Raw genomic sequence first — 26,085 nt, 5'->3', positions numbered from 1 at the left:
CCTTTTTATTAGTTACTTTTCTATTGTGACAAACACAATCAGCAGACAACTTACTTAGTTCATTTGGTCTTTTAGAGGCTTAGACTATGAAAGGAGAAAGAAGGCATCAGGTACAAGACTTGATAGCTGAAGCAGATAATCGGGGCTCATATTCAAACTCTGTGTGTGTGTGTGTGTGTATGTGTGCAGCATGTATGTATAGTTTCTATGTGCTTAACTGGAATTATAATAGCTAAGAATCCTCATATGAATGCTTGAAATGTGTCAAAACAGTGTTTTACAAGAGGAGCAAGTGCCTTTAACCACTGAGCTGACTCTCTACCCCCAATCTTCTCTCTCTCTCTCTCTCTCTCTCTCTCTCTCTCTCTCTCTCTCCCTCTCTCCCTCTCTCTCGCTCTCTCGCTCTCTCGCTCTCTCGCTCTCTCACTTTCTTTCTCTTTCCCTGTCTCTAAATATTTCTCCTTTGCATACCATTCTTTCATTTTCTCCTCTCCATATTTCCCTTCCCTCCCCAATCCCAACTTTTCTCTCTTCTGCCTCCTCTTCTTTCCTTCATTCCTCTTACCTTTTACTCTTCTTTCTTTCCTCTCTTTTCTCCTTCCCCTGTTTTGTTCTGTTGTTGCCTAGTATATTTATTGATTTCTCATGATTGAATCAAAACTAGTATTATTTCTAAAAATTTCTCAAAGAAAATAAATTTCTTTGAGTTTAATGGAAGCCTGTCGTGAAAGAATGTGAACCTTTGTGGTTTTGGAGCTCCAAGTTATTTCTTGAGCTTCTGTGTTGACTTCTTTCCCAGTGATAGCATACTGTCATTAATGGTATTTTTGGATATTTATTTATCTGGGTATTCTCACAACCCTTTGTCCAGGTAATTTACTTCCTTATTTAGTGACTACTTTGCATAGGTCCCTAGAGACCCTCCCAGCTGCCCATGATTTATAAACCACGCCTTTGCAGTGAGATCTGAAATGCATCAGACCATCATGGGCATCAAGATGGAATCACAAACGCAGGTCGTCATATTTGTACTGCTTTGGTTGTCTGGTAAGACATTTAAAAGTAATGTCTTAAAAGTAATTCATTTGTAGAGGAATAACTATTTCCTATAGGAAGCCAATAGTATGCAGACAATGCCATTAGAAAAGACATTTGGGATTCCAATGGTGTATCAGCAACTCTTTGAATGTATAAGTGTATACTCACTATCTATTTCTGATTACAGGTGCCAATGGGAACATTGTGATGACCCAGTCTCCCAAATCCATGTCCATATCAGTAGGAGACAGGGTCACCATGAACTGCAAGGCCAGTCAGAATGTGGGTAATAATATAGCCTGGTATCAACAGAAACCAGGGCAGTCTCCTAAACTGTTGATCTACTATGCATCTAACCGGTACACTGGGGTCCCTGATCGCTTCACAGGCGGTGGATATGGGACAGATTTCACTCTCACCATCAATAGTGTGCAAGCTGAAGATGCAGCCTTTTATTACTGTCAGCGTATTTACAATTCTCCTCCCACAGTGCTTCAGCCTCCTACATAAACCTCCTCTGAGATTCTAACCAGCTGCCTGTACCACACACCCCTCAACCTAGACACTTCCCCTTCTGCCTGCAGCTGGTCTGCCTAACTGATACAAAGTTTGGTAGAAAATTAATGAACAGATCCTTGAATTGGAAGTTCCATATGGAAAATTAAGTAAAGACATTTGTGTCTTTTTTTCTCATGCTTAAATCCTGCTTATTTAACATAAGAAATGTATTATCTTATATTCTGGAATGAAAAATTTCATCATGAGTCTCCATGGGCTAAATCCATATATAGCCTCTGCTATAATTTCCACTGGAATGAAATTGATTTTTGCTTTGCTCACTTCTGGATTCCTGGCAATATCCCTCAATTTCTTTTTTTGGTTAAGTTTATGTATTTACACGTATAATGCTGACTTTCATTAAAATATAAAGATATATCATATCTTTTGACAATCTTTTTTCCCTTGTTTCTTAGACAATCTTAAATTCCAATAATGACTTCATTTTTCTATTGAATTTCTGCCATTACTCTTGAATAACTATTACCCACCTTTGGGTTCTTGCTCTGTTTCAGTTCCTGCTCTGACTTCCCTCAATGATGTTATCTGATAGTATAAGAAGAATATGTTTTTCCATCTTTGTTCATAATATTTCGTCATTGCAATAGTAATGCTAACTAAGATACATCCCTGACCCTTCTCTTTCTCTCTGTTCCATGTTTTTCCCCTAGATTTTCTTCCCTCTGCTAGTTTCCCTTATACACACTACAATTGTGTTTATATTTATATAATTATGCTTAAAAATCTAAGATTTATAAATGAGATGGTAAATGTAATAATTTTGTTTCTAAGTCATTTGTCCATCCCGTGCTTCTTCCTCATGGATCACATATCACTCTGAACTCTCCTTGTCTACTCTCAAATGTGGCAATCAGAAATATCATACCATACTAAAGAAGCATGATTTTGTGTTGATAGTCTCTACCTTCCAGGCTTTGATCTCATAATTATGAATAAATTTAATATTTGTAAGTGGGAAATCCAAGGCCTCATGTAAACATCATGTTAATTAATGCTGTGTATGTATTCCTTAAAAATTGGTTTTGAAGCCCATGGATACAGTAGTACATGATAGTATTATATAAAACATATACCTGTTCATGTTTTGTATAATATACCATCACAGATTATGCCTTTTTATTAACTTCTTTTTTTTTGGATCTTTTTTTTTTTTTTCGGAGCTGGGGACCGAACCCAGGGCCTTGCGCTTCCTAGGCAAGCGCTCCACCACTGAGCTAAATCCCCAACCCCTATTAACTTCTTTTTTATTGGTGTGATAAACACAATGAGCAAAGCTATTTATTAAGAAACAATACATTTGGACTTTCAGAGTGTTAGAATATTGGAAAACAGAAAGAAGGCAGCAGGTGGAAGACTTTGTAGTTAGAGCAGAAGCTCAGGGCTCACATCTCAAACTGAATTAATGCATGCATGCCTGTATGTATGTATTTATGTATGCATGCATGTTTGTATACATGTGTACAATGTGTGCACAGTCTTTTATAAGAGAAGCAAGTACTTTTAAACACTAAGTGGAGTCTCCACCCCTAAACCTTTCTTTTTAAAATATTTATGACACATAGTAAATGTGTTTCTTCAGTGATACTTGTGAGAGTACCATTGCTGCTGTCTTCTTATGCTCAAGGAAAGCTAGTTCTGGAGTTTGTCCTGGTAGGTTGGCAAAGCTGACTGGTGACCAGCAGCAACTGATTGAATGGCAGCTAAAGTGATTAACAGTTCAGAACCATAGACTTCACGTGGCAGATTTTAACCTTGAGACAAGGCAGCCTGAAAAGAAAGCACTGATGTTGAAGATGAATGGATATTTTTCTGTGAAGTACAAGGCGATGAATAAGTACGACAAAAACACCAGGCTGCTGTGTAATGATGTGTACCTGTGTGACAGTCTAGAGAAGAACTGCCTGGGATGCTTCTACCTAGGTCCCAAGTGCAACTCCAACAAGTATGGGCCAGAGCGCCAGTGCAACTTGTGCTGGGTCAATGATGCCATCATCATAGAGTCTGGCGAGTTCATCAGCACCCTGCCATTTTTTGTTCCTGATTAGGAGATATACCTGGATATTCTCTCTGTCTCTCTCTCTCTCTCTGCATGTGTGTGTGTGTGTGTGTGTGTGTATGTGTCATGCGTGAGTGCATGTGTGCTTGTTTGTTTGCAGACAGGGTCTATTCTGTAGATCAGGCTGGTCTTTAACTTATGGCATTGTCCTGCCTCAGCTTCACAAGTTGTATCAATTTCAATATATTACATCATGCCTGGCTTCTGTTTCTTATACATACATACATACACATACAAACATACATGTATTCAAACATACATGTATTCATAAATGTATGTATGACTGTATATATATATATATGAATACATGTATGTTTGAATACATGTATGTTTGTATGTGTATGTATGTATATAGTCAAACTTCTTTCTCTTGGACAAGTATTAGTGTGTTTGGGCAAAATATGCTCTCAAGCTACAGATGGATATAGAATGGATGGTAATTTTGTGAAACCTCCCAGGTTCCTCAGCTTCTGACCAAAGTCTGCAAGAGTGGATGCTCATTTCTCATTAGCAGAACTCTCTGCCTTGATATCACCACTCCTTTCACAGGGTGTCTGGTTCAGACCATAATTTTAAGATTTGCACAACTCTGCATCTGAAAGCTGTTGCCAAATGTACGTCTTTCTTAGAATGTTATATATTCCTAAGAAAAGCAAACTTGTACATTTGTAATGTATATCTTTAGTCTTATTTTTATTGTTTATATTTTGATGTTAAACTTAAATTTGATGATGACAATTTTTATTACCAAGCATTTATTTTTCAATAAATTATATATTAGTTGACTGAATTGAGAAGCAAAGACTAAAAGCCAGTGATTAACACATTTCCTTACAAGATCTGTATTTCATGACTTTTAAAAAAAGGAAGTCAGCCTTAAATGATATTCTGTGGCTTTCATGTTGGCTCGTTGGATGTATGGATGAGCAGCTGACTGAAAGCATGATGTGGTTGTCTTTGTGCTGATATAATGTAGAAGGTGTCTGGATTCTCCCCCGCCCCGTGTGTGTGTGTGTGTGTGTGTGTGTGTGTGTGTGTGTGTGTGTGTGAGAGAGAGAGAGAGAGAGAGAGAGAAGAGAGAGAGAGAGAGAGAGAGAGAGAGAGAGAGAGAGAGAGAGAGAAAGAGAGAGTTCTTGTACATCAGTGCAGGTGCCTGCAGAGGCCAGAGATGTTGGCTTCTTTGCAGCTTGTGTTACTGGTTTTTATGAACCACCTGAACCAAACCCAAGTCTTTTGCAAGAGGAATATGTGCTTTAAATGTCTGAACCAACTCTCTAACACCAAACTTATTAATTTTCCCCATCTTAAGTCAGAATTTCTCTTATGTTCTTTATCTGGAAGGTTCTCAAATCCTCAGTCAATAACTTAAACTGGGTACTGTGACTCAATTTACATTTGCAACATTACATTCCCAGATGATGCTGATGTCACAGGCCTGGGGGCCGTGTATAAAAAGCACTTCTCTAAGTTACATTAGATATGTAATGAAGGGAAGTGTTTAAACACTGGGACTTACTGACTTAATACTGTTTAAACCACTACAAATCTTGTTTTAAATAAATGTGAAGTGTTGAAAGCAGGAAAAATATTTTTCCGTTTAAAATTTTCTCCATTCCTTCTTTCCTCTCCACATTTCTCTTCCTCCTCAATTCAATATTCCTTCTTATGTTCTCCATCCTCTTCTTTCTTTCCTCTTCTCTCCCCTTCCCCTTTCTCTTCTTTCTTTCCTTTCTTTTATTCTACTTCCCTTGTTTATTTTGAAGTTGTTGCACAGGATTTATTGTTTTCTCAGGATTGAATCAAAGATAGTTTTACTATTATTTCTGTAAAACTCATCTGTTGAATTTATTTCTCTTTTTTTTAACTGGGTATTTCTTATTTATATTTCTCATGTCATTACCTTTCCTGGTTTCCTGTCCATAAGGCCCCAAACCCTCCCCTCTTTTTCTATAAGGATGTTCCTCTCCCCACCAACCCACCCCCCAACAATCCCCTACACTGGTGATGCAACCTTGGCAGGACCGGGGCTTCTCCCATTGGTACCCAGCAAGGACATCCTTTGCTACATATGCAGATGGAGCCACGGGTCAGTCCATGTATACTCTTTGGGTAGTAGTTCAGTCCCTGTAAGCTCTAGTTGATTGGCATTGTTGTGCTTATGGGGTTGCAAACTCCTTTAGCTCTTTCAATCCTTTCTCTACTTCCTCCAATGGGGGACCAGTTCTCAGTTCATTGGTTGCTGCTAGCATTTGCCTCTATATTCAACATGTTCTGGCTGTGTCTCTCAGGAGAGATCTATATCCAGTTACTGTCAACATGCACTTCTTAGCTTCATACAGCTTATCTAGTTTTGGTGGCAGTTGTGGTATATATATATATATATATATATATATATATATATATATATATACCACATGTGGGGCAGGCTCTGAATGACCGTTTTTTCAGTCTCTGCTCTAAACATTGCCTCCCTATATCCTCCTATGGATATTTTCGTTCCCCTTTTTAAGAAGGAGTGAAGCATCCACATTTGGGACATCCTTCTTCTTCAGTTTCATGTGGTCTGTGGATTGAATCTTGGGTAATTCGAGATTTTGGGCTAATGTCCACTTATCAGTGAGTGCATACCTTGTGTGTTTTTCTGACTGGGTTACCTCATTCAGGACGATATTTGCATGGAAGCCTGTCATGAGAACATTTAAACACTCGTGGTTTGAAGCTCTATGTTGGTCCTTGAGCTTCTATGTTGAATTCATTCCCAGTGATTAGTTCCTGTCTTTGATACTACTTTTGGCTGTTGATTTGACCTGGATACTAATCATTGTGTCTTCTAATCATTGTGTAGTTGTGACGAAGTCGATGAATGTCAAACCCAGACTCACATTGAAAGAAAAAAGAATACGGTAGGCTTGGGAGTTAACTGATACTGGCAAAAGAATGGGAGGCAGTGTTACCAGAGAGCAGAGTTCATCAACCCTCCCAGGCTGAAGAAAAATTGATAGACACAGTATGTTCATTAAGTCTTCATACCCTGGTCTTCTTCTGGCTCCTTCATTGCTCCTTAGTCTGTGGCTGGTAAAAGTACTTTTAAGGTGATATTCCAAATTAATCCTATCCCAATTCTCAGCCATGTCATAATATGACCCCCAATTAAGAAATATGGTAGGGTTGAGCACTGCCTTAGGGAGATTATACCAGTAGTAATAGGTCTGGAGGTGCATGGTCCATTGCTTCAGTATTTGTTCAAAATAAGGGGAATCTGAGACAGAATTGTTGGCAGCTTTTATGAGTAATGCCACGTCTGCCAGAAGAGTGGGCATCCAGTGCTTAGTCACTGCATCAGGGCCAAGATTGACAGGGAAAGCCTAATGATATACCTGAGGAAAATGAGGCCTCTGGGGAAGAGTCAGTCCAGCATGAGAGCCAGATATTGAAGGAGCAACCCCTGCAAGAGAGACCAGTGGAAGACAAAATCCCCCTAAATCTCACCATGGGTAACCTGGGAGTACCTCTGATTGGGGCAAAAACAGAAGGGCTTGTGAGTGAGTGACCTGGAACAGTAGCAGTAGAGGAATGCTTGGAACCTGACAGCTGAAGGGCTGGAGCAGTGGTGCCCTAATCCTCATCCATAAAATCAACCTGCTTGCTATGAGAACATGGGATGGGATCAGTAATGGAAAGGTGAGTATTAGCCTGATCCTGGCAGTGTTTGTTATGGGCAGCCACCACTTCCTCTAGGGAAGAATTCTTAAGACTGGTGATGACTGCAAGAGGATGGGGACAAAGAACAAGAGAGGGAAAATCCTAAACTGCACCTTGCACTTGTGGGCAATGAAGAGAATATACATCCAGATCTCAGAGGCCTACGTATTCTCCAGCTATATCCGGGGGTCGAAAATAGCATCCTGCTTCTAAACCTAGTCTAGGTTGTGAGCTTTAACTTTGAGATCACGATTGACCAGATGGGTTTTCAGAGCTCTAACTGGGGTTGCTTGAAGGTGGAGGGGAGGGGGCACATGACGACGAGCACAAAGGAAACTATAGAGAGGTATTAAAAATATGACAGAAGAGGTAACAAAAGTCATGGTGTACTAAGGAGGGGACTTCCTCAGGTCAAGTTCAAATGACTTGTACCTGGACATTGTACCCATGATAGGAACGGCATTCAGGAACCAATTCCTAGTACCCCGGGAGTCAGCCTCTATGTCAGTTACCAGGATGAATCTAGACCAAAAGTAACAATGAGCTGACAGATTCAAAGAGTACAGAAACGATGGCTGCTGCTCTCTCACCTAGACAAAAACAAAGAAGACAGAAATGATGGCTGATGTTCTCTCACCTAGACAAAGACAAAGAGGACAGGAACAATGGCTGCTGCACACTCACCCTCGAACCAAACAGAGATGAAAAGTCAGGCCACTGGGACAAACAGACCAAAAAGACAAAGAAGATATAAATGAGGTCCATACACTCACCTTCACAGGACCCACAACATAAAACACTAAAGAGTCACCTCACCAAGGAAGCAACCAAAGGGGGCACAACAGCAGCACCTGGAGGAGAAGAAGGTCAGATCAGGTCAAACCACAAGAACAGTTCTTGTAGTAACAGGTGAAAAATGAGCCCCAGAAAAGGAGGCTCTCAAGCATCGAAAAACAAGAACAATGAAGTGGTACATAGACCACACTGGGCATCAGATGTAGCCTGTTCCCTGATGTACTTGCAGCCCAACCCTTGGTGGTTGAAAGTGACATGGCACAGAGTCAATGACACAGACTCTGGGGGGGCAGGTGAGAAATGCTGCAGCAAATGCCTTTAATATCCTCCACCTGTGCCCCCATTAGTCCCAAGAAAGCATGTCTTCTAAACAGCAGTTCTTGATTGTCTGGCATTGTTAGCACCAGCAATCTTTTTTTTTTTTGTTAGCACCAGCTATCTTTGTTCTTTCAGGGAGTCCTCAATTAGGTCTTCCTGCAGAAGATTCTTTTGAGCCTTTGAGGATCCTAGCACTTACTAGAGGCAGACCCAACATTGCTTCTACAGAACTTTTCATGGAAGAGATGTCCAGAATGAGGATTGGTGGGATTTGTAAGTCCTGAGCTTGAGGAGAACTTGACTGGTAAGTTTTCCTGTTGAGGGACTGCTGGGTTCTCCTGTTTAGGGATTGGTGAACTTTACTGAGAAGCTCAGGGATTGGTGCCTTCTTTCACCTTTATTTTTCCTGTACCTGGTACATGGGTTAAGGTGGAAAGTTCTGAGTGCTGCTGTTTTTTGCTGATGTGTTATGTCTGTGGGGTTGTTGGTGGGTGGAGTGAGGAGACAGGAGAGAATGTGGTTTCAGTGTGGACAACTCATGCAGTGATGTATCACCGAGGTTGTAGGCTGAAGCAGGAAAGATATCTTGCCACTGTGGACAGCTCTTCATGACAGCAGTAGGCTGAGCAGGACAGGAGTCACCACTATGGAGAGGTCTTGAGGGGCAGTACCTGCAGGGGCAGGTAAGGCAAACACCAAGGACAGGCTGTAGGCTGAGGAAATGTGGTACTGCCATACATAACTTCTGCGAGGGCATCTCAATGCTGGACTGTGAACGAGGGCCTTGCTCCTGATTTGATGGTTCGTGCTTGACAGATTTGATGGATTTTGTAATCCCACTTAGGGCCTACATTGGGTACCAGCTGAGAAGATGCAGAGAAGTGTTCGGGACGTCTACTGCAGCCATGTATATTTCCCAAGCCTCTGGGATCTTGATAATTGGAATTCTAACAATTTAAAGTTGTTTTTATTCATCACATTTTCCCTTTTATTTTCTAGTAGTTCGGAGTGATGTTTGTGACTGTTGTAAGTGGTGCCATACATAGGACACTGAAATAGTTTCAGTATACCTAAAACTGTAGTGTTTGTGTGTTTATTATTTCAGTCTCTGGAATGATACTGTACTGGAATGTACTGGGGACATTGTGCTGATCCAGTCTTCAGTTTGTTTGAGGGTATCTCTGGAATAAATGGCCACTATCATCTTCAAGTCCCACGAGAATGTCACTGACATACTCTACAATAATTGTATACAGTGGTGTCAACAGAACCTAGAACAGCTTCCTGGGCTACTGACTTATTTACCATTCAGTATAGAGTCTTATGTCTCTGCCATGTTCAGTAACAGTTGCTCTGACACAGTTTCACACTCACTATTAACCCTCTAGTGGCCAACAATGCTGTAAGCTATTCATGTAAGCAGGGTAAGGAGTTCCCTCCACAGTTCTCTATGTCTAAACAAAATGCTCCTGGGTTTGCTGCTTAATGAGCTGCCAACTCTCACATGTTCCTTCCTCTCTAGACATTTCTAGCAAAGATCTTCACATTTCTTAAAAAAAGTATACTGGCTAAATTTGTGTCAACTTGACACAGGATAGAGTTCATCTGAAAGTAGACAATAACATTAGATAACATGCCTCCAAAAGATTCGACTGTAGGCAGGTCTACAGGACATTTTTCTTAATTCATACTTGATGTGGGTAGACCACTATGCTATAGGTGTGCCATCCCTATTCCTGTGGTCCTGAGTTATATAAGAAAGCAGGCTGAGAAAGCCTGTAAGCAGCACCATTTTATGGACTCTGCATCAGTTCCTGCCATGAGGTCTCTTGCCTTCCCTGTTTGACTTCCTGTCCTTTCACTTCCTTCATTGATGGATATGGATATTGAAGAATAAGCCAAATAAACCGTTTCCTCTTGAAGCTATTTTTGTCATCCTGTTTAATCGTATAAAGATTGATCCTAAGACGGGAAGTAAAACCATGAAACATATAATATTTTATAATGGTTTGTGTGCTTGTTTCCCTGAACATTTTGTAATTAATTTCCTTCCAAATTGGTGATCCCTATTAAGCTAACCAAAGAATTTTATCTATATTTACTAACTTTTTGAATAAATGGCACTACTAATTTGAAGAAAAATTTCCTATTCATTTAAAATAAAAGGACTTTATATATTTAGGACTCTTGATTATCTGACTTTTACATACAAATACTTTTAAATAAAAACATTTTCAAAATGACCGTAATGTTTTATTTTTCATTACATCGACTGGATTCGACTTCTAAGCATTTGAGAGAATGTCTCACAACATAGTCCAAGATGAACTATAATGCAGTGTAGACGCCCGTGTGGATTTGAACCTATGAACTATATGCCTCTTCCCTCTTAATATGGAGATTTCAGGTCCATGTCATCATTCTCAGGTCTTTTTCATTTTCAGAAGATCTTATTGTGCAAGTGAAGTAATTCCAGAAATCTGAATGTGAACAGCCACAATCACTGGAAGTTTAGTTACTACATGCTTTTGCATCCCCATCTTCGCTTTTTGAATCTTCTCAATGGGAGCTAGAGATCTCAGTAATGTGATCCTTCATAACACTAGACTGAACTTAAGTGCAGACTTCTGCATTTTCCAATTTTAGACTCATAGCTCACTATATATGAAAATATGCTCGTTAGGTCTTAAACCAAGGTCATCTGGCTAACTGAGGTGCTCATTAACATACCAAAAGAGACCCTGGTTGCCAAGTTTCACAGTACCTCTCTACCTCCAGCCTCTACCCTAGCTATAATACCTCACCCCCTATCCTGAACTCTGTGTCTCTGATATTGGGCTGGCCTTACCTTATCCCAGCTCCTCTGTCCTCTATGTATTTCAGCCAGTATGGTTACCTTGCCCTTTTTAAAAATCTATTCTTTATGATAATTTTCTGACCTCTTGATTTGGGTCCAATCATTCCTCTTCCCTCTCTTCACATGGCCTGTTACCTTCTGGCCATCCTGAATGTGGACTCTCCCAGATGGACTTGCCTCTGGCCATGGTCTTCCTTTTATTTACAATAAAGTTTCTTATCTTCCATACCCAGGAGAAGCCATGACCTTTTCCAGTTTATTTCTATTTTTAATTTCTATTTTTAAATTAATTTTACTCTCCAATTACAACCTCTCCCTGTTCTCTTCTCAGTCTTATTGTTACAAATACCTCTCCCATTGCTCCTCTCCTTTTCCACAGAGAATGGAAGCCTCCCTATTGGGAACAACCCCAAACAAGGGAATTAATTCCCATCAGGTCTAGGCACATGCTCTCCCACCAAAGGTTAACCAAGCAGTCTAAATAGAGACAAGTGCATCCAATGGGAGGGAATAGAGCCAGAGACAATCGTGCTCCACTTGTTAGGAGACCAACATGAAGACAAAGCTGAACATTTGCTACAAACATGTAGGGGATCTAGTTCCAGCTCCTACATGATCCCAGTTTGTGGACCAGGCTGTTTAAGCCCCTATTGTCCCTGGTTGTTTGATTCTATGGGTCATCTTGTTGTGTCCTTGATCCCTCCATGTCATTCATGTCTATTTCTTTTAAGTCTCAGTTCTGCACTGGAGTAGCACTGGAGTGTGTGGATACTGCTCAGGTAGACTAAACACAGAGGTGCTAGGCTACATTCTATTTCCATTGACATTAGGATGAAGGGGTGGCAGAATGCAGTCTAAGATAGAGGCTCCATCCCTGGTGAGAACCAATGCAGGCTGAAGATGAAGTTGAGGTTTCCCTAACTCAAGGACATCCAGGTGATGCTGGCAATCATGAGGAGTCAGGAATGGAGGAAGCCCAGGGGCTGGTGATGGGTCTGGGGCCAGGGAGAAGGGGAATCTAGCTTATTCAGTGGTTAGTGGCTGGCATCTAGAAATTCAAAATAGCTGAAACACTAGAAAAACCATTTAAAATAGCCATTATGAACATACTCAAAACCTTAAAGAAGAACTCAATTAATCAAGTATGTTAATGAAATCTATTAAAATACAATTAATAGAATGAATTGAAGAAATATTCTGTTGGTGATCTTTACTACAAATGTTTTTTTCCTTCATAAATTTTTTCTTTCTTGTTTTATTTCAATGTGGATATTTTTTCTGATTCTAATTCTTTAATGTCTAGAAAACATTACTACTCTGTGTGGACAGTTTTGAGGGATCAACTTGTTCTTGCAATATCTTACATTCTTTACATAGTACATTTATATTATGCCCCCCCATATCACCTCAAGAAATTAGATTGTGAAGATTCAAAGAATAGGCTTAGAGGCTCTGTTAAGATACACATGACGCTCTAGTAAATTTTCTGCTGACACCAATTCCCTGTGATTCAAACAGGAGCAGGTGCCATTTGAACAACAGTATACATTCTGCTGCGCTGATTTTCATATTGTTTCATTAAGCAACACCCCAAGGCTCTTTTAAGGACTGCTGCCAGGAGTCTAAGAAGCATCCTCTCCTCCAGCTCTCAGAGATGGCAACAGAACCACTCCTGCTATGGGTGCTGCTGCTGTGGGTTCCAGGTGAGGGTTCAGAGTAGTGCTGGGAGGAACCTCTGTGGCCATCATGGCTTTCCAGGCCTCTGAGTTCTTGATCATTACAATAAGGCATTTGTAATTGGTTTTAAATTTCCAGATTCCCTTTGGTTTGCAGTTTCTCAGAGTGAAGTCCACAATTATTTTTAAAAGTTACAAATGTAAAGGTCCTGTGTTGGCAAGGTTTTTATACAAACAACAATGGCCTGTGTATTTATCATTCCAGGTGGGCATTGTGCTCACCCTTTCTCCAACAATGGCTTTCCCATCACTTAGTATTCTCTGCTTCTTTTGTATAAACTTTGAATTTAAAAAAGATAATAAATAGAAATTTTATAACTTGAAAAATGTTCAACAAATACATTTATTGCATGCACACACATTATTGTGTGTGTGCATGTATTTGTGTGTGTGTGTGTGTGTGTGTGTGTGTGTGTGTTTGTATGTAGGTCAAAGGACAACCTGCAGCAGTTAGTTCTTTCTTTTCACTACTGGTATCTGGGAATCAAACTCAGGTTATCAGTTTTGTTGCAATGTTTATCTTTTCTTGCAAAGGGTATCTTGCCAACCTGAGTTCCTATTTTTTCCTTGACAAATTAATTTTATTTTAAATTGTGTATGTGCATCTGTGGAGGGGTGTAGGTATATGCATGAGTGAGGGCTCAAAGCAGTCAGAAGAGTGCATCAGATTTTACAGAGCTGGAGTTACAGGAGTTGACGTGGGTGCTGAGAAATAAACCAGGGTCCTTTATATCACCAGGAAGTAGTTGGCTCCCAGATCTACCATTTCTTAGGTAGATACCGAAGATCACAATATGTGGTAAGTTAAGAACAATAATGTGTATTGGGATAATGTTGCAGTAACCTCTCCAACACAAATAAGTTCTTAGAAAGAAAACACAGCTCGATTAATTTGAATACAAGCTCACGCCTAGATTGGGCAGATTTACACTACACTAGTATATTCCCCTGGCTATAAGACCACTTATAACTTGTAGTTTCTCCAGGCCATGTGCTTCAGCTACATCTTCCTTCTAACTCTTCCTCTCCCAGTGTCTCCCCTCACTCCCGTCTCTCTCTCTCTCTCTCTCTCTCTCTCTCTCTCTCTCTCTCTCTCTCTCCCCAATGCTTCACCTTTCCTTTCCCTGCCCAATCACCAGCTCTCACTTTTATTTTACAAGTTAAAATGGGGAGAAGATTCTGATGAATTCACCTGAGTCCTGAGTACATGACTAGGCAACCCTTTTTGGAGAAGCAGAATTAGCATCAAAATACAACCAACTCCAGGGCAATCCAAAACAGGATAATTTCTTAGGACCAGGTGTAGGAATGCCAGCCAAAACAGTTGGCCTGTAATGCATATACCCTTTAGAGTTCACCTATAAGTCAGTGTCTGAAGCACCACCTCTTCTCTTGTTATACAGTCTGATAATCAAATGTTCTCTGATAATCAAATAATCTGTGAGCCTAACCATAATCAACTATACTCGTGAGTCCAGGAGATTATTCAAGATCTAACAAATCCTAATCTTTTATGGGATCTTCGGGTGTCCCAACTAGTATGGGTATTGGGGCAGGAGTCTCACCTGTGTCCTTGGTTACAGCCAACCTCCTGGGAGACAGGCTGGTTGTGGGGTGTTAGAGGGGAGTGAGCCCACCAATGTGGCCTAAATGAAGTAGCAGACTGGAAGGTGATATAGAATTATTTTAAAGGAAGATTGAAATTCAACCGAGATGAGCTCTCAATTCTGAATATCTATGCTCCAAATGCAAGGGGACCTATATTCATAAAAGAAACCTTACTAAAGCTCAAAACACATGATACACCTCATGCAATATTGGAAATTTCAACAACCCAGTCTCATCAATGGACAGATCATGGAAAAAGAAACTAAACAGAGAGGTAGAGAAACTAACATAAGTTATAAAACAAATGGATTAAACAGATATTTATAGAACATTTCATCCTAAAACAAAAGAATATACCTTCTTCTCAGCACCTCATGGTACCTTCTCCAAAACTGACCATATAATCGGTTAAAACACAGGCCTTAACAGATACAAGAAGACTCAAATAATCCCATGCACCTTATGAGATCACCACGGACTAAGGCTGTTCTTCAATAAAAATAAAAATGCACAAAAACCCACATATGCATGGAAGTTGAACAATGCTCTACTCAATGATAACTTCATCAATGAAGAAATAAGGGAATTAAAGACTTTTTAGAATTTAATGAAAATGAAGGCATCGCATACCCAATCTTATGGAACACAATAAAATCAGTGTTAAGAGGAAAACTCATAGCTCTGAGTGCCTCCAAAATAAACGTGAGAGACCATATATTAGTAGCTTGACAGTACATTTAAAAGCTCTAGAATCAAAAGAAGCAAATATACCCAAGAGGATTAGATGGAAGGAAATGAACTCATGGCTGAAATCAACCAAGTAGAAACAAAAAGAACTATACAAAGAATCAACAAAACAAGGAACTGGTTCTTTGAGAAAATCAACAAAATAGATAAACCCTTAACCAGACAAACCAGAGGGCACAGAGAGTATATGAAAATTAGCAAAATCAGAATTGAAAAGGGAGCTGTAACAGCAGAATCTGAGGAAATTCAAAAAATCGTCAGATCCTACTGAAAGAGCCTATACTCAACAAAACTGGAAAATCTGGAGGAAATGAACAGTTTTTCTAGACAGATACCAGCTACCAAAGTTAAATCTGGATCAGATAAACCACCTAAACAACACCATAACTCCTAAAGAAACTGAAGTAGTTATTAAAAGTCTCTGAACCAAAAACAAAAACAAAACAAAAAACAAAAAACAAAACCAAAACAAAACAAAAAAGACAAAAAGAAACAAACAAACAAACAAACAAAAACCCAGGTCCATATAGGTATAGTGAAGAATTCTATCAGAACTTCATAGAAGACCTAATACCAACACTGTCCAAACTATTCAGCAAAAATAGAAACAGAAGGGACACTACCCAATTCCTTCTATGAAGCCACAATTACACTTATATTAAACCACACAAAGACCCAACAAAGAACGCAAACTTCAGACCAATTTTCATTAATAATATTAAGGCAAAAATACTCAATAAAATTCTTGCAAACTGAACACAACAGCACATCAAAAGATCATTCAACATGGTCAAGTAGGCTTCATCTCAAGGATTCAGGGATAGTTCAATATAGAGAAAACCATCAACATATGTAAAGAAAACCAAAGGAAAAAAATCACATACTCACCTCATTAGATGCTGAAAATGCATTTGACAAAATTCAATACCACTTCATGTTAAAAGTCTTGGAAAGATCAGGAGTTCAAAATCCATATCTAAACATAGTAAGAGCAACACACAGCAAACCAGTAGCCAACATCAAACTAAAAGGAGAGAAACTTGAAGCAATTCCACTAAAATCTGGACTAGTCATGGCTGCCCACTTGCTCCCTACTTATTCAATATAGTTCTCAAAATCCTAGCCAGAGTGATCAGACAACAAAAGGAGGTCAAAGGGATACAAATAGGAAAAGAAGAAGGCAAAAAAAATCACTAATTTCAGATGATATGTTAGTATACTTAAGTGACACCAAAAGTTCCACTAGAGAACTATTAAGTCTGATAAAGAAATCCAAAATGGCCAGGTATAAAATTAACTCAAATCAGTAGTCTTCCTCTACTCAAAAGATAAACACACTTAGTAAGAAATTTGGGAGATTATACGCTTTGCAGTAGTCACAGAAAAACATGAGATACCTCAGTGTGACTTTATCCAAGCAAATGAAATAGCTCTATTACAAAAGCAATGAGTGTATGAAGAAAGAAATTGAAGATCTAAGAAGATGTAAAGATCTCCCATGCTCATGGGTTGACAGACTTAATATAGTAAAAAAATGGCCATTTTGCCAAAAGCAATCTACAGGTTCGATGCATTCACCATCAAAATTCCAACTCATTTCCTATAGAGTTAGAAATAGCGATTTGCTACCTCATTTGGAATAACAACAAAACCAGGAGAGCAAAAATTATCCCCTTCAATAAAAGAACATGTGGTAGAATCACCATCCCTGACCTCAAGCAGTATTACAGAGCAATGGTGATGAAAACTATGTGGTATCAGTACAGAGACAGTCAGGTAGATCAGTGGAATAGAATTGAAGACCCAGAAACGAACCCACACACCTATGGTAACTTGATCTTTTTCAAAGGAGCTAAAACCATCCAGTGGAAAAAAGATAGCATTTTCAACAAATGCTGTTTCAACTGGAGGTCAGCATGTAGAAGAATGCAAATCAAACCATTCTTATCACCCTGTACAAAGCTTAAGTCCAAGTGGATCGAGGACCTCCACAACAAATCAGATATACTCAAACTAATAGAAGAAAGAGTGGGGAAGAGTCTAGGTGACATGGTCACTGGGGAAAATTTCCTGAACAAAAGACCAATGGCTTATGCTCTAAGATCAAGAATCAACAAATCAAACCTCATGAAGCTGCAAAGCTTCTGTAAGGCAAAGGACACTGTCTTTAGTACAAAATGGCAACCAACAGATTGGGAAAATCCTACATTTGGTAAAGGGCTAATATCCCATATATACAAAGAACTCAAGAAGTTAGACACCACAGAGTCAAATTACCCTATTAGAATGGAGTACAGAGGTAAACAAAGAATTCCCAGTTGAGAAATATCGAAAGGTTGAGAAGTACCTAAAGAAATGTTCAACGTCCTTAGTCATCAGGGAAATGCAAATTAAAATAACCATGAGATTCCTCTTCAAACAAGTCAGAACGTCTACGTTCAAAAACTCAGCTGACAACAGATGCTGCTGAGGATGTGGAGAAAAAGGAACACTCCTCCATTGTTGATGGGATTGCAAACTGGTTCAACCACTCTTGAAATCATTGTGGAGATTTCTCAGAAAATTGGACATTCCACTACCTGAGGACTCAGCTATATCTTTCCTGTGCATATACCCAAAAGATGCTCCAATTTATAGTAGGGAGAGATGCTCTACTATGTTCATAGCAACCTTATTTATAATAGCCAGAAGTTACAAATAACCCAGAAACCCTTCAATAGAGAATGGATACAGAAAATGTGGTACATCTACACAATGGAGTACTACTCAGCTATCAGAAAAATGACATCCTGAAATTCATAGGATAGAAATTCAAATGCATAGAACTAGAAAATATCCTACTGTGGGAGGTAACCCAATCAGAAGAAAACAGGCATGGTATGCATGTATTACCCGACAAGCTTGAATTACCCAAGATACAATCCCGAGACCACAGTAGAAGAATGTCCAAAGTATAGATACTTCAGTCCTCCTTAAAATTGGGAACAAAAATACTCATAGGAGGAAATATGGAGACAAAGTTTGGAGTAGAGACTGAAGTAATGGTTATTCAGAGCTTGCCCCACCTGGGGATCCAGCCCATATACATATAGCCTCCAATCCTAGACAATATTGCTGAAGCCAAAAATTGCATCCTGATAGGAGCCTGAATAGCTGTCTCCTGAGAGGCTCACCTAGAGCATGACAAGTACAGAGGCAAATGCTAACAGCAATCCATTGAATTGACAATGGGGTTCCCATTGGAAGAGTTACAAAAAGGATTGAAGGAGTTGAAGGGTCTTACAATCACACAAGAACGACAATACAAACCAACCAGAACTGCCGGGGGCTAAACCTCTACCCAAAGGGTACACATGGACAGACAGATGGCTATAGCTGCATATTTAGCAGAGGATGTCCTTGTTGGGCACTCATGGGAGGAGAAGCCTTTTGTCTTGCCAAGGTTGGACCCCCAATGTAGGGGAATGTCGGGGGGGCAGGCAGGAAGCATTAGGTGGTTTGGGAATACCCTCATAGAAGAAGCGTAAGGGCAGATGGGATATGGGGTTTATGTAGGGGAAGTCAGGAAACAGGATATTTGAAATGTAAATGAAAAGTATTTAATAACACCATTCTGTGGTTTTAAATGTAAGGGTTTGGAAAACAGTTCGAGCTATGCTCATTTAGCAAACAAGATAATACAAATAAAAATAAAAACAAACCAGCCAAATAAACAATGATATAGTCTTCCTTCAGGCCAATTACCACCCCATGCAGAGTCTCTTGAACAGGTTTACTTTTTTAGAATTTACAATTAATATCATTTTATATATTTTAGATAATGATCAGAAATATCATAAAAGCTGAATTGATAACAACCTCCACATTTTCTCCTATTTGTGTGCTAACACAATGTTGACTAAAATATACTCAGTGAAAAAAACATGAGCTAATTGTGACTATTTTCCCAAAGGCTCTCGCTGCATTATGCATTAACCTGAAACTTACTGAGAGACTTCCCAAATCAGGCAGTCACAGTCATATTTTGACATCTATGCAAAGGCTATTTTATCTTCTTCCACAAAGATGAGCTTTCACAAGGCCATGTGCATCTCAGTCCTTCTGTCCTTCATAATTGAATGACTGCATACATATAGAAAGGACTGCTCTCTGAGCTTTGTGTAGTCAAATCTCTTCTCTCAGTCCTGCTCTAGAACTTCTGATGAAAGCATTCTCATTCCATCATTTTTGTTGCATCCAGTTGCTACTTGATCAGTCTCCCAAATGCTTGTATCACAAGTCCTTTCACCAAGTGGGGCAAAGAAGTCAATATTAAAAGCATAATATGTATAAAGAACAATAATGTTATGGGGTAATATCTTATGATGAGATATACAAATGCCAGTCAAAACAGTTCTAACCATAGGTCTTAACATCACTAGTCCTGCTGCCTATACAATGAAATGATATTTGAAGTGATTATAACTTAAATATATACATATACTATGTTATATGTAGATATTCTAGATATTTGTTTGTGTATGTAAGTTAAAACATACTCTAACAGACTTTGGAACTCACAATATTTCCATTGGTTACCTCTAGGATGAGTTATACACTGTAGGCTTCTTCAGGGGAAGACTAGAGAGTTTTTGAGAAAAATTGGTTGAACTAGAGAACCTCTCTGGACATGTCTACAAAACAGAGGTTCACCATCCACTGCATGATCCACGGTGTCTACACAGACCTCTCACTAGAAGATAGTTAGCCTGATATCAACAAAAACAGAGACAGGCTACTCAATCTTTTTATCTGGGTAAGTAACAGAAATCTTAACTTTCCCAGTGGTAGTTGATCTGGGACAGAGTTCACTCTCATTACTATCTGTATTAGGACTTAAGATTTCACAGGTTAATACTGTGAACAGTGTTGCAGTCTTCCCCTTTGACTCAGTCTGCAATACACACATACTTTAGCATTCAGTCTGACAGCCAGTGTCTGAAGCAGCAGCTTTTCTCTCTTTACACAGCCTGATAATCAAACAGTCTTTTCTCTATCCAAAATCAGTGAGCCTTTCCACATTCAACTAGACTTGAGAATACTGGAGACCATTCAGGGTCTAATGTATTCTAATGTTTTATGGGATAAAGTACCTCAAGTCAATTGACATTGTTACTTTTCAGTACTTTTTATATCTTGATTGCATGATTTTAAAGATGATTGACATGGGGTATTCTCATTTCTATGTCTGTGTCCATTTGCAGAACTCTAGTTTGGAAACAATTTAAAAATGTTCATTTCATGTTAATTCTCCATGTTCTCCAAACAGACAATCTTTTTTTAAAATTTTTTTATTAACTTGAGTATTTCTTATTTACATTTCGATTGTTATTCCCTTTCCCAGTTTCCGGGCCAACATCCCCCTAACCCCTCCCCCTCTATATGGATGTTCCCCTCCCCATCCTACCCCCATTACCGCCCTCCCCCCAACAATCAAGTTCACTGGGGGTTCAGTCTTGGCAGGACCAAGGGCTTCCCCTTCCACTGGTGCTCTTACTAGGCTGCTCATTGCTACCTATGAGGTTGGAGCCCAGGGTCAGTCCATATATAGTCTTTGGGTAGTGGCTTAGTTCCTGGAAGCTCTGGTTGGTTGGCGTTGTTGTTCATATGGGGTCTCGAGCCCCTTCAAGCTCTTCCAGTTCTTTCTCTGATTCCTTCAACGGGGGTCCCATTCTCAGTTCAGTGGTTTGCTGCTGGCTTTCGCCTATGTATTTGCTGTATTCTGCCTGTGTGTCTCAGGAGAGATCTACATCCTGTTCCTGTCGGCCTGCACTTCTTGCTTCATCCATCTTGTCTAATTGGGTGGCTGTATGTGTATGGGCCACATGTGGGGCAGGCTCTGAATGGGTGTTCCTTCTGCCTCTGTTTTAATTTTTGCCTCCCTATTCCCTCCCAAGGGTATTCTTGTTCCCCTTTTAAAGAAGGAGTGAAGCATTAGCATTTTGATCATCCGTCTTGATTTTCATGTGTTCTGTGCATCCAGGGTAATTCAAACATTTGGGCTAATAGCCACTTATCAATGAGTGCATACCATGTATGTTTTTCTGTGATTGGGTTACCTCACTCAGGATGATATTTTCCATTTCCCTCCACTTGCCTATGAATTTTATAAAGTCATTGTTTTTGATAGCTGAGTAATATTCCATTATGTAGATGTACCACATTTTCTGTATCCATTCCACTGTTGAAGGGCATCTGGGTTCTTTCCAGCTTCTGGCTATTATAAATAAGACTGCTATGAACATAGTGGAGCATGTGTCTTTGTTATATGTTGCGGCATCTTTTGGGTATATGCCCAAGAGAGGTATAGCTGGGTCCTCAGGTAGTTCAATTTCCAATTTTATGAGGAACCTCCAGACTGATTTCCAGAATGGTTGTACCAGTCTGCAATCCCACAAACAATGGAGGAGTGTTCTTCTTTCTCCACATCCTCACCAGCATTTGCTGTCACCTGAGTTTTTGATCTTAGCCATTCTCACTGGTGTGAGGTGAAATCTCAGGGTTGTTTTGATCTGCATTTCCCTTATGACTAAGGATCCAAACAGACAATCTTAAATTTCCAATAATGACCTCAGTTTTCTTTATTGAATTTCTGACATTACTTATGAATATATATTCATAGGTCAAATAATAGAAGTACTTCCACTACAACGCGAGTTCATATAAAAGTATATGAGTTAGGCATCCAGAAATCTTCAAATTGACACTGAATAAGCAAAAAGTGAAATTGCCTAAATCCTACAGTCTCTGTGTATTTTGGACTTGGACAGAACAAACAGGCGGTGGCAGCAGCAGAGCCTCAGAAGGCACCTACCTACCAACTATGCTCCTTATCTCCTGCCTTTGCAGGAAAATTAACTATATTAACATATACTCATAATGCTTAGTATTCATTTTCTGCAGAACTCAACTGCTATCAATGTCTTTGATTTTGAGTTGAAGCTTGTCATGAGGGAATCTAGATTCTTCTTTTAGAGCTCTAAGTTGGTCTTTGAGCTTCTATGTTGACTTCCTTCCCAGTGATTTCTTACTGTCTTTGATGGTGTTTGTTGCCCTTTCATTTAACTCTCACAATCCTGTGTCCAGGAAATTTACTTCCCTATTTGATGATACTTTGTGTAGGTCTCTAGAGGCCAGCCCAGCTGCCCATGCTATATAAACCAGGCCTTTGCAGTGAGAACTGAATTGAATCAAACAGGCAGGGGTCTCAAGATGGAGTCACAAACCCAGGTCAAATTACTGATGCTTGGGGTATCTGGTGAGAAATTAAATAGCTTTAGAATATCATAAAATAGTTCATTTGTAATGAAATAGCTATTTTCTACAGGAGGTCAATAGTAAACAGACAATGCCATTATAAAAGACCTTTTAGATTCTAACATTTGTATCATGAAGTCTTGTGTGTATATATGATTACTCATTATTTATTTCTGATTGCAGGTGGTCATGGGAACATTTTGATGACCCAGTCTCTCAAATCCATGTCCACATTAGTAGGAGACAGGGCCACCATGAACTGCAAGGCCAGTCAGAATGTGGGTACTGCTGTAGCCTGGTATCAACAGAAACCAGGGAAGTCTCCTAAGCTGCTTATCTATGGGGCATCCAACCAGTACACTGGGTCCCTGATTGCTCCACAGGCAGTGGATCTGGGACAGATTTCATTCTCACCATCAGCAGTGTGAAGGCTGAAGACCTGACAGTTTATTACTGTGGATAGCTTACAACTATCCTCCCACAGTGCTCCAGCCTCCTACAGAAACCTCCTCTGAGATTCTAACCAGCTGCCTATAATATATACCCCTAGACCTATACGCTTCCCCTTCTGCCTGCAGCTGCTATGCCTAATTGATGCAAAATTTCATAGAAAATTAATGACCAGATTGTTTGAATTGGAAGGTTTGTATGGAAAAATAAAGTGCAGTCATTTTTGTCTTTTTTTCTGCTCATGCTTAAATTCTGTATATTAAACATGACAAATTTATTATCTTATATTCTGGGGTGAAAAATTTCTCCATGAGTCTCCATATGGAAATCAAAAGCCTTTCTATATTCCTACTGGAGGATATAAAAGTGAACTTGGCTTTTGTTTTGCACAGCTCTGAGTTGTCTTCCTCTGTTTTGCACTCCTGGCAATATCCCTCAACTTCTACTTTTGGTTAAGATTATGTATTTATACATATAATGTTGACTTTCATAAAAATATAAAATTATATAATATATTTTGACAGTCCTCATTCTCCATGTTTCTTCTTTCTGTCATCACCTTTCCCTACTACTAAGAGAATTCTATTCTCTAGCATTTCACCTATTTTCATGTGACATGCACTTGTACACATACATACACATGCACACACTTACACATGTTTTTATGAATCTTTAAAAGACTAGGGTGCAAATATCAGAAATCCTGAGTTCTGACGTAAACATTATATCTGATCTCTGTTCCTTATTCCTCAGCCACATCTGCCTCTGCTGTCTTCTCATATACTTTCCCAGCGTAGAGACTGTGATGCTTCATTCTATACTACACTACACTAATGGAGAGTATGATACTGAATCATGAGAATGAGTTTGTTGTTATGTCTTATAATAATTAACAGTGCTTGATATTTGCTGAGGGAATTCCTTTATACTTCAATAAAACGCTATGTTAACTAATCTCAAATACCTATTAATTTAAATTAGTTGAAATCATTTTGTTCTTGTTATTCATTTTTGAGTCAAGTATCACTGATTGTGAAAAAGGCAGGTGGTCTTTGATTTCACAAAATTCCTCCTACCTCTTCTTGAGCACTGGGCTCAATGGTATTGGAAACCACACTCAGCCCTGGGCTCCATTTTGAGTCACAGAGTTAGAAGAGGGAAAGGAGTTCTTCAGGTTAAAAGGAGTTGCTTGAGAAGTCCAAATATCTTCCATCAATCTTCATGTGAGTAGGCCTTCCATAGCTTGCTTCCACTGTCTACAGGATGAACACAGATATGTCATGTGTACTTGATGAAAATGGATTGTGCTACTGTGTTGTTTCTTCACAGTGACAAAGTATCTTAGAAAACAATTTAAAGACAGGAAAATTTTATTTTATCTCACTGTTTCAGTCCATGGTAGTTTGACTTCACTGCTCTGCATCAAAAGTGAGAATTTATATCATAGAGGAAGTGCAAGGCAGGAGGGTGGTACTCACCTCCTGATGTCAGGAATTCAGAGAGCAAAAGGAGTGAGGGACAAGTCCTATTTTCTATCTTTTTAAAAATTTGTCTCTCATATGTTAAATGCCAATCACTTTTCCTCCTGACACTTCTTCCAGCATCCACAACTTCCTTCTTCTCATGATTCATTTTTCATTTGTTTCCCTTAAAACAAACAAACAAACAAACAAACAAAAATACTAACAAACAAAACTGAACATGAGTATAAATTGAACTTAGCATAACAAGTTACAATAAGTCTGGGCACAAACCCTCATATCACCCCAGCTGAAGCAACCCAGTAGGAGGAACCTGGTTCTTAGAGCAGAAAAAATAGTCAGACACATCCTCCTCTTTCACTGCTAGGGTTTCGACAAGAACACCCAACTACACAACCATTGTGTATATGCAGGAGACATAGCTCATACACTGTCCTAAAGAGTTCCATGAATGTCACTTCAATCTCTGTGAGGTCTTATAAGCTCTAATTAGTTGATTCTATGGGCTATATTCTCATGGTGTCCTTGAACCTTCACACTTCTACCATTCTTTCTTTCCCTTTTCTCCTGTTTTTTTTTAATTTGTTGTCGTTGTTTATATATTTCTTGTTTATGTTTCAAATATTATTCCCTTTCCTGATTTTCTGTCCATAAATCCCTTATCACCTCCTCCTCCTTGTCCCCCATAAGGGTGTTTCCCCCATCAACCCCTCCTTATATCCACCCCCAACATTCCCCTGCACTGGGAGTCCTACATTGACAGGATCAAGGGCTTCTCCTTCCACAGGTGTCCAACAAGGCCATCCTCTGCTACATATGCAGTTGGAGCCATGGGTCAGTCCATGTATAGTCTTTGGGTTGTGGATTAGTCCCGGGAAGCTCTGGTTGGTTAGCAATGTTGAGCTTATGGGATTGCAAGCCCCTTCAGCTCTTTTAATCCTTTCTCTAATTCCTCCAATGGGCTCCCATTCTCAGTTCAGTGGATTGCCTCTAGCATTCGACTCTGTACTTGACATGCTCTTTCTGTGTCTCTCAGGAGAAATCTATATCCTGCTCCTGCCAGCATGCACTTCTTAGGTTCATCAACATTATTTAGTTTTGGTGGTGTATATGTGCCACATGTGGGGCAGTCTCTGAATTCCTTCAGTCTCTGCTCTAAACTTTGCCTTCATATGACCTCTTACGGATATTATTATTCCCCCTTTTAAGAAGGAGTGAAGCATCTGCATTTTGGTAACCTTCTTGAGCTTTATGTGGTCTGTGGATTGCATCTTGGGTAATTTACGCTTTTTGGCTAATGTCCACTTATCACTGAGTGCATACCATGTGTGTTTTTCTGTGATTGGGTTATCCCACTCAGGATGATATTTTCTAGTTCAATCCATTCGCCTATGAATTTCATGAAGTCATTGTTTTTGATAG

At 39.4% G+C, this 26,085-nt stretch overlaps 1 pseudogene and 1 gene segment (V, D, J or C); one reads left to right on the top strand and one right to left on the bottom strand.

Moving 5' to 3' along the window:
* The window catches only part of LOC134478922 (immunoglobulin kappa variable 4-1-like), an 801,643-nt gene that overhangs the window by 674,588 nt on the left and 100,970 nt on the right, over positions 1-26,085 (bottom strand).
* On the top strand, positions 3,171-3,662 carry LOC134486677 (ARL14 effector protein-like; annotated as a pseudogene).

This window comes from Rattus norvegicus, chromosome 4, assembly GCF_021556685.1.
Source record: "Rattus norvegicus strain SHRSP/BbbUtx chromosome 4, alternate assembly SHRSP_T2T, whole genome shotgun sequence".
NCBI lineage: Eukaryota > Metazoa > Chordata > Mammalia > Rodentia > Muridae > Rattus > Rattus norvegicus.
Note: the sequence above shows the minus strand (reverse complement) of the source record. Positions and strands in the feature narration are given on the sequence as shown.